Below are 9892 nucleotides of genomic sequence, written 5' to 3'. Positions count from 1 at the left end.
AGGCAGGGGAATCGCTTGATTCTGGGAGGTTGAGGCTGCAGTGAACCGAGACTGTGCCACTGCACCGCAGCCTGGGCAACAGAGTGAGACTCTGTATCAAGAAAAAAAAAAAGTAACATACCAATGGTATTTTAAACTTTATCACTAGATCTATGAGGGAAGGATTTTTTGTTTTGTTCACTGCAGTATCCTGCATACCTAGAAAAGTGCCCGGAAGAGAAGGCACTCAATAATTATTTGTACAAATGAATGAATGAAATTTTGATTTTTGTTCACCTAAGGAAGGTTGCAGTCTTGGAGTTACAAGACTGCTTACTTGGTAGGCTTTCACCATAGTGGTTAGTTAAGGCAAAAGAGGACTCCTTTAGCTTACTTCTCTCTGTCCTTTAAGTGTCTTCTCCTCTGAACCTAACTTGTACTGGTACTTGGGCCTGATGTACAGCTCTGCTAGACCAGGCCCATTAAACTCCCCTTCATGGGATCCTCTAGGGGCTTTCTCCTGCCACGGGCTTGTTGCCATCCAGTGCTTTGGAAGCTACATGTCGAATTGATGAAGTCATGTAAGTGAGGGAGGCTAGCCCCTGAATCACTGATTGAAAACATCCTCCCACAGCTCAGAAACACACATGCTGGACTGTACAGGAATTTACAGGAAACTGCCATTCTGTTAAGCCCTTGAGATTCAGGAGTTTATCTGTGAGAGTATCAAGTGTTACCCGAACTAATGCAGGGACAATGGCTACCTTGTTTATGATCATCTTTTTGGTGCCTGGAAGAACTTGTAGCATATGTCAGAGACTGAATAACATTTGTTGAAGGAAAGAAAGAAGAAAGGAAAGGAGGAAGGGAAGGAGAAAATGGTATTCCCAGAGCTCTATAATCATCTTGTCATGGACTCAACTTATTTACTTATTTTTACCATCTCCATTTTCTTCTCCACATTTGCCCTAATTTTTTATACACTGAAAATGCAGTAAGGAATCTTCTGTTGGGTGTCTGTCACATTTATTCCAAGGAATTCATATTTTTGGTAAACTTCGTATTAATAATACCTGTGAGCTAAAACTATTTTGTAAAACTGAGATTAAAGAAACTATTCTCAAACAGAATCATAATAACGAATGTATCGCTTGATAACATCTAATAGCGCAAACAATATTTAATCCTGATAGACCTGCAATTCTAGGCTTGGAGAACCTTTAAACTAAGTCAATTAGAAAATTAGAATATCATATACCTTATACACTACAGACATATATGTTATTATATATTACCAGCAGAAAGAAAATTTGTGATAGAAAACTTCTAGCGCTCACCTGGGCACAGGGAAGACTACCTGTTCACCCCTGTACAGGTATACAATGCACTGTGACTTGTCCTAGACAATGTGAGATGCATTTATCGCTTCTGGGCAGAGGCAGTGAAAAGCTCTGATTCTCCTTCTTGATCTCTCTTCTCTTTACTTGAGTTGCATGAGCAAGAAATAAGCCTTTGTTGTGTTAATCCACTGAGAGTCAAGTGTTGCTATGTTGCCATAGAATAGTCTTGCCTAGCTTAATTTAGGATGGTTACCCAAGAGGCAGTTCATACAAAACTAATGACACATTTATGTCCTAGAAGATTTGTAGACTTTTTTTTTTTTTTTTTTTTTTTGGACAGAGTTTCGCTCTTTTTGCCCAGGCTGGAGTGCAATGGCATGGTCTCAGCTCACTGCAGTCTCCACCTCCTGGGTTCAAGTGATTCTCCTGCCTCAGCCTCCCAAGTAGCTGGGGTTACAGGTGCCTGCCACCACGCCCAGCTAATTTTGTATTTTTAGTAGAGATGGCGCTTCACCAGGTTAGCCAGGCTGGTCTCGAACTCCTGACCTCAGGTAATCCACCCGCCTTGGCCTCCCAAAGTGCTGGGATTATAGGCGTGAGCCACCACACCCGGCCAATTTGTAGACTTTTTTTCACTGGTCTACATCATTAGTCCGGGGGAGAAAGGACTAAACTATGGTTTTTAAGGTCAAGTTATCAAGAATAGGCAAAAGGTTTAGAAAGGGTAAGTATAGTTGGTGCTCATGATACAGAGTGTTGACAAAGCAAAGTTACACAATTAAGACCACTGCACTGAGATCTCAAACCTCACTGAATTCACACCTCCTGCTGTGACCTGTGGCGACAGAGATTTCATCTTGGCAGTGATTCCTTCCCCTGTATTCACATTACATTAAACTCAATTGGAAAGCTGTTCACCAAAGGTAGACACAGAAATCAGTGCAATTCAACACTCAGCCTTGCTGAAGTGTATGTCAAGAGAACACACTACTTTCCCAGGTTATCTGCTCTTTTACTAAAAATACTGTTACACACCTCCTTAAAGACACATTCTGCTGAAACATAACTCTATTATCTTGAAAAATCTTTATGTCAGTCTGACTTCTTTTCTTCTCCTTAGTGTTAAATACTTTGCCCCTTGTTGCTATTCTTGGAGTTTTAATCTCATTTAAATGTGATCACTTACAGTAAATTCTTCGTGGGATAACTTCCTTTTCTTTGATCGTTTTCAAATACAGGCAGACAAAATATATTATTTCCATGTAGAATCTATAACTTAAAAAAAAGTCCACAAAAGAAACCTGTCATGGCCTCCAGGCAGTTAATGGTTGCAGCTTTGCAAATAAAACTGACCATCCTGTAACATAATTGATCGAGCCAGTCAGAAACTGGGTCTGAATATGTGGATTTAATTTAAAAACATTTCTTGGAACTATTCCTTTCAGTAGAAGAGGAGTCAGAGTTTTGACACGTTGTAAAATTATAAAGAAAAAAGAAGGCTCCTGATGGAAAGCATGGACAAATTCCATGTACACAATCTGATTAGCATGAAAAAAATGCATGGGCAAATGAAGATATGTCTAAGTAGAAATCATATTAGCAAAGCAGTTGCTATCATTTCCAAGTTTCAACAGGCAGCAAACATTCCATTATGGCTCCAAACTACATATTATGTCTGTGCACTTTTTCCATTATCAGTCTGGCTCCTTCATCAACTATTCCAAACCCCGTCACTGGTTTTCTAGGTTCCATATTGGGAAGCTAAGTGAACCCTGATTACATGTCTGGTGCAAATATATCCAATATCCCTTGCTGACCCCTTCCTTAGTGGCATGAATTCAAAATAAGTGAACAAAGACAAAAGTAAAAAGAAATAGAGATAAAAAGAATACAATAAAGGGATTCACTGTGTAAGAATTCACAAAAGGTTAGGTAGAAGCTTGTTCTGCTCTAAAAATTCCCCCTAATCTCCCAGACTGTGGGTGATGAGCTCAGCTTACACTTTACTAAGAAAACAGAAGCTGTCTGATAAGGGTATGACTTTCATCTTGCTATCACCAAACCTATATGCCAGCTTGCCTCTAGCTAACTTTTGATGAGCTCTTGACGCTACTTCAACTCTTTCCTTCTTAAAACTGGGTCCCCTTGATTAACCCCTCAACCCTGCATCAACAGCACATACTCCCTGTACTGCTCTCACTGGCATATGAACATGTTTTACTATCTCTTTATGCATTCTTTCACCCACTGCCTCATTTCTCTACTCTTGTTCATAACCTGATTTCTTCAAGAGTGGTACACACCCACTGTTCTTCAACCTACTAGAATTTGGTTTCACCGCCATCTTTCCATGGAAGTTTCTCTTGACCTCTTGTCAAGGTCTCCACATGGCCTCATCTCAGCAGCATGAAACACAATTAACCCTTCAGGTTTTTATGACACGAAAACCTCTGCCCACCACTCTGGTCATGCCTTCTGTGTTCCTTTGCAAGATCCACGACTTACATTCAACGGTCTCTACTAGTTTGGCTATACCGGTTATTAAATATTGAAATAGTTCATATTGGTTGTAAATAGTTACCATCCTGAGCCAACTTACCACACCTCTCCTCCTATCTTGGCCCCTTCTCTGGGACCCTGCTAAACATTTGCTTCATCTAGCAACTAAAGAGTTATGCCCCCAAAGCAGACGGCCTCCAGGACCCCAAATAGATTACAAGGACAGCTATTAGTGAAGTAAATTCCAAAACATGACGAGATACCACTACACGTTTATTAGAATGGCAAAAAAGAAAAAGAAAAAATCAAATATTGGCAAAGATGTGGAGAAACTACATCTCTCATACATTGCTGGTGGGAGTGCAAAATGACAGGGCCACTCTAGAAAACAGTTTGGCAGCTTTTTATAAAAGTTAAACATACGCTCATCATATGACCCAGCAATCCCCTTCCTATTTTCCCTAGAGAACTGAAAACTTCTATTCACACAAAAACCCCTACAGGATCACTTACAGCAGCTCTATTCATAATCACCAAAACTTGAAAACAACTAAAATGTCTTTCAAAGGATGAGTGAGTAAACAAACTAAGGGTCACCTGTGAGTGGAATATTGAGTAGTAGAAAGGAACAAACTGTTGATACATGAAATAACTTGGTTGAATCTCAAAATCATCAAAATTTGCTGAGTGAAAGAAACAAGTCTCAGTGGGTTATGTGCTTTATGGTTTCATTTGTTTTGATATTCCTGAAAACACAAAACAACAGTGATGAGGAACAGATAAGTGGTTTCCAGGGATTATGGGTGGGGAGAAAATATAAGTATAAAGGGATGGCATTAATGAATTGTTTTGGGTGATAAAACAGTTCTGTTTCCTGATTTTGGTGGCAGTTGTACAAATTTATATAAATATATACATAATATAATCTATAATGTAAAATTATATGATCTATTAGATTGTAATATATATAATAGCATATGCAATAAGTATATAAAATTTATATATAATTTATATACATCTATATTATATGTGTGTTAAAATTCACAGAACTGTACATACACACACACAGACGCAAGTCAATTTTTTTTTTTAAAAGTGTTGTCTCCCCTACCAGCTAGGCCCAACTTAAATTCTACCTGTATTCCTTCCTTTTCCCTGAATTGGGTGATTAAGCACATTGTACAAAAGTTCCTCGAAGTTTGGAGATGTTTCTGGAAATTAGAGAACAGTGCCAGCTCCTTATCTAGATATTTTTGATGGTTAGTGGCTCATCAGTACCAGGCCTGTAGGGTGAGAGGGAGCCATCACGTGGGGCACCTTGGAAAGAGGAAGTGAGGATGTTGCCATTGTTCTCCATGACTTTGGAAATCAAGGCAAATATTCAGCTGGTTTCTGTGACCCAGGTAAGGTTAATTGAAGGATGGGCACCCATAGCTGGCCCTCGAGTGTTCACTCTGCAAAGCAGAGCTGCCCAACCTGAAGAGATATAGCATATATGGCTGGCAAGAGCCACAGGAAAGTTTGACTGTCCCCCAGTGATCTTTCGGGCTAGTTAGCTGTGTTGAAGCTGAACGCTGCCCATGGAAATTCCTTATGCCATCCACACAGAAATCTCCATTTAAGCAGAGACATGAAAAGCAGAATCACCAAATTCTAAGTCATGGGGAAGTCTCTCGTCCAAATAACACCCAGTTGTGGGTGAGTCTGCTTCACAGTGCCAGGAATCAAATCAGGAAATGGTGCGACAATAGGGGACAGCAGAGGAGCGACCACACCCAGGCTTCTCAATTCCTTAGACCCCCTTTACCTGCGTAGGAAGATGTCCCTCTAGCCTCCAGCTCTGTTGCTACTTCTGCAGATGATGGAACCCAAAGGAAAAAAAGGAGCGCTCAGGAGAAGCACAAGGAGAGCAGGGTACACCAAGCTCTGAAACACACTATTTCCAGCAACACCAGTAGCAGCTGGTGCAGAACAAAGCACTAGCCCGAGCAATCTAAACTTTTAGAAAAGTCTAAAATCTAAACCAGTATCAGGTGGGACCGAAGTACTTTATTGGGTAAGATCAGATTCCTCCTTCTCCTACCCTTGTGCCTAGACAGGGAGATTATGAGAACAAAAATTTGCTATCAGTTATTCAAGAAATTTAAAAAAAAAGTATATGTTTGTAAAGCACTGAGTTGAGACCTTTAATCATTCCTACAAGAGAAAGAAGAGAGGTTAGAAAATAAATTGTAAAGATAAAGGAGACAAGAAACAATTCACAGAAAGTTCAAGGCCTTTCTCTTGGATCATTTTTTTTTTTTCCCAACCTGCCAGGGTGCGCTTCAGCTCTATGTGCCCAGCCTCCTCTCCAGGGCACCTACCAGGCTCTGTCTTCTATAACCATGGGAACTTCTGGCTTTACTCTGTGCAAAGAGCTGCATCCCCAGCAATGGGCTAGGACCTGGAAATCAATGGATTAGCAAGCCTGCACGGGCTGCTGTCAAATCTGGGCTTGAAACAAGTGCTTTTGACAAAAGTCCACCCTTAAATGTCACTGACCTTTCAAATGACAGCCTTTATGTTGTATTATGTAGGAAGGGCCCTAACTCTGAAAATCCAGGTTTTTGCTGAGATGCAGTTTCTCCTCTTCCTTACTTGTGAATAACACCAGCTGAAGGAAGTGAATACGTTTTAAAGTTTTGGAATTTAAGGATTATTTGGTTTCAGGTGACTAGAAGAAAACTGAACAAGAGAAAAATCTTTAAAAATGAAATGAGTGTCCAAGAAACAGTTTTAGGAACATTTGAGCAGAGATTTTGCTATCAATACCTCCTGTTTACCAATATACAGGTATCTATAGTCTTTTAGGATTACTGATTTCCTTATATCTGTAAACACAGAGGTCTATAAATCTTATATATAGCTCCACTCTAACATATTAATGTCTCAGTCTGGGCAACATAGCAAGACCCTAACTCTTCAAAAAATAAAAAGCTAGCCAGATGTGGTGGCACGTACCTGTAGTCCCAGCTACTCAGGAGGCTGAGACAAGAGGATTGCTTGAGCCCACGAGTTCAAGGCTGCAGTGAGCCATGATTGCACCACTGCACTCCAGCCTGGGCAACAGAGTGAGACCCCATCTCAAGCAACAACAACAACAGCAACAAATGTCAATAGATCTTGGCAGTGTGAAATATGCTTCCATGCCAAAGTCTAATCAATAATTCTTCCACTGTTATACCTGTTTTCCACTGACGGGATGGAATTCTTCTTTATGATTCCCTCAATTATAAAGTTAGCTGAAGGGGGAAAGAAGGAACTGAAAGATGAGACATGGAAGCAACCAGTCATGCAAGGGCACAGGGTTTAAAAATGGCAAGTGGCTTTGATGGTGCCCATCCCTGGTTATCTAGGCATCTTCTTTGGCAGGGTAACAACAGCCCCCTTGTTGACGGCTCCTGGCTTCTACCTTCTCTGACCGGCCCTTTCTTTGACTTCTTTCAGCCAGCCACAAAACACACTGGGGCACATTCATTAGCCAGGGTTTCCTTCACAGCCTTGGCATGCTCCACGGGCATCAGCCAGGTGCCAGCCTCCACCAGCAGCATCTGCTTGTGCCTCATTGATCCTCACCCCTTCCTATTTTCCCATAACTACACAGACTGTTTAAAAAGAAATATATAAAATCGTAGTTGACAACTCCTTCAAAGTAAGCACAAACACTCATGCATATGCACACACAGCCACACCACACTGACAAAACAAACAAGCAAAAAAGATGAAGTCATTCGGTTGGTCAAGATCCTTATAGTTAGAGAATAAAAATAAAAATATTTTGGGAAATTAAAAAAGGACATGGTGAAAAATTTAATCATTGGCGACAAGACAAAACAAAAGACACTATTATTAACAAAATGACTCAACCCACAAGTATGTCAATTGCAAATACTGTGCTTGAATCAGAAGCAGACAGGTATTACTATCTTGTTTGTTTGCTGGTGAACTTGTTAAATCATGCATTAAAAAAAAAATCACTTCCCGGCCAGGTGCAGAGGCTCACGCTTGTAATCCCAGCACTTTGGGAGGCCAAGTTGGGTGGATCACGAGGTCAGGAGTTCAAGACCACTCTGACCAATCTGGTGAAACCCTATCTCTCTAAAAATACAAAAATTAGCCAGGTGTGGTGCGGTGTGCCTGTAATCCCAGATACTCAGCAGGCTGAGGCAGGTGAATCACTTGACCCCAGGAGGTGGAGATTGCAATGAGCCGAGATCGTACCGCCCTACTCCAGCCTGGGCAACAGAGTGAGACTCCGCCTAAAAAAAAAAAAAAAAAAAAAAAAATCGCTTCCCAGACTTTACACACATGATGAACCCAGCATGGAATGTTCTCCTTCTTCTTCTTATCCTTATTTTAGCTCATCTTCCTTCAAGGTCATGTCCTATCTTCTACCTAAACTTTCTGACAACTTTCCCTCCCCATCTGGGTAAAATTTATTACACCCAATTGTATTGATTATCTGCCTGGCTAATTTGTCCTCCAAGTGCCTTCCCAGTGAAACTGTGAACTCTTTGAGGCCATTCTTCATTTTCTAGACTTCTCTTGCTTCCTTTATGGCACCTAGTTCATCCAGCACACAAGTAAACTCAATCAATGGTTTAAATATTCAAGCTGATGGCTACACAATGTATTCCTACCAATAAGCAACTGAACAAAAATGCTAACTAAGGACATAGAATTAGAGGGATGTTTGAATAGCAGAAGTGGCGGGGTCTCAGTTAATTTATGGAATCCTGGCAGTCAAACATTGAGGCAGACTGGTGTTCCTCTCAGTGTGTTTTGCAGTTGGGATAGAAAGATGAATAAAATGCTGTCTGTTCCCTTAGAATGCTTACAGTTGATGGGGTGATCATCAAGTCCAAACCCCGTTTTGCAGATGAGGAAACTGAAACTCAGAAGAGTAGAGACTTGTTCAAGTCATGCAGTTAAGACCAGCAAAAGACCACTGTTTCCCCAGTTAAGTCCACGACACACCATCTACACAATTTTTGTCATATATGAAAAACAACCATTCAATTCCTAATGCTTTTTCTACTTAAATCGTTTTAAAAAGAATTTTTAGATTTATTATTAATAAAGGGAAAACCAGTATTATTTTCTGTAAGTAAAAGACACATACTAATATACTTTAAAGTAGATGCATAACTTCTAAAATAAAAATAATAGAAGTTGTGTTATCACTTAAAGTCCACATTTTTGGGAAACACTACATTACATCAAAATCCATATTGACCAAAATTAGGTAGATTAGCATGCATTTCATGTAAGATGTTACCACAGACGTGATCACTCACGTATGAAAAATGAATCTTTTTTGCAGAAATCATATCTAGCTGATTTGATCTGTTTTACCTCAAATGCAAAAGAAAAGAAAACTCAGGACCATTAAAAACTAGTCAAGAAAAAATGTCTATTCAAAACTGAAGGTGCCGATAGGTATTTGGTAATAAAAAAAATGAAGAAATTAATTAGAAGGCATGTGTGAGACAGCTGGACTTGAAGAGTACAGATTTAATTAGTGTAGAAAGGCAGAGAAAAACAGCACTAGTTTCTAACTGTTATTTCAAATTTGCTAAAATCAGAGTTGACAGTTCCATTGACTCTGTAAGATGCACCTGTTTCTCTGTAGAGAAAACACTGTAGTTTCTGAATACAGGACAATCAATCTTTTATTAACCTGGGTATTTTCTAAATTGGGCACTCTAGTTAGCTGATTTTAATTGTAGCTTACCAAGAGTTAACCAATTTATTAGCTAACCAAAATATTTCAATTTTAACTGTCATTGTTAAAAACATCTTTTGAAAATATGAAGGCATAATTTTCTGCCAGAGGTAGTACAGAATAGCAAATGTAATGTCACATTTCTTTGGATATTTGTGATAATTGTGGTGGCTCAGGCTAAATCTAGATTTTTAAATGCTTTCAATTTCCTGAGTGCCTATCACGGACTGGACCTCTGTTTTCCTTACACAACCCCATCTGATTCTCACTACATTGTGGTGAGACAGGTATTACCATCCCTGTTGTGCAG

The 9892-nt window shown here is 39.8% G+C and overlaps 1 protein-coding gene across 8 annotated transcripts in view; it reads right to left on the bottom strand.

The window, feature by feature from the left end:
* Window positions 1-9892, bottom strand: part of PSD3 (pleckstrin and Sec7 domain containing 3) — a 555378-nt gene that overhangs the window by 524034 nt on the left and 21452 nt on the right. The gene's annotated exons all lie outside the window — the stretch shown is intronic.

The sequence above is a fragment of the Symphalangus syndactylus genome, chromosome 1 (assembly GCF_028878055.3).
Source record: "Symphalangus syndactylus isolate Jambi chromosome 1, NHGRI_mSymSyn1-v2.1_pri, whole genome shotgun sequence".
Lineage (NCBI taxonomy): Eukaryota > Metazoa > Chordata > Mammalia > Primates > Hylobatidae > Symphalangus > Symphalangus syndactylus.
This window is presented reverse-complemented; position numbering and strand designations above follow the sequence as displayed.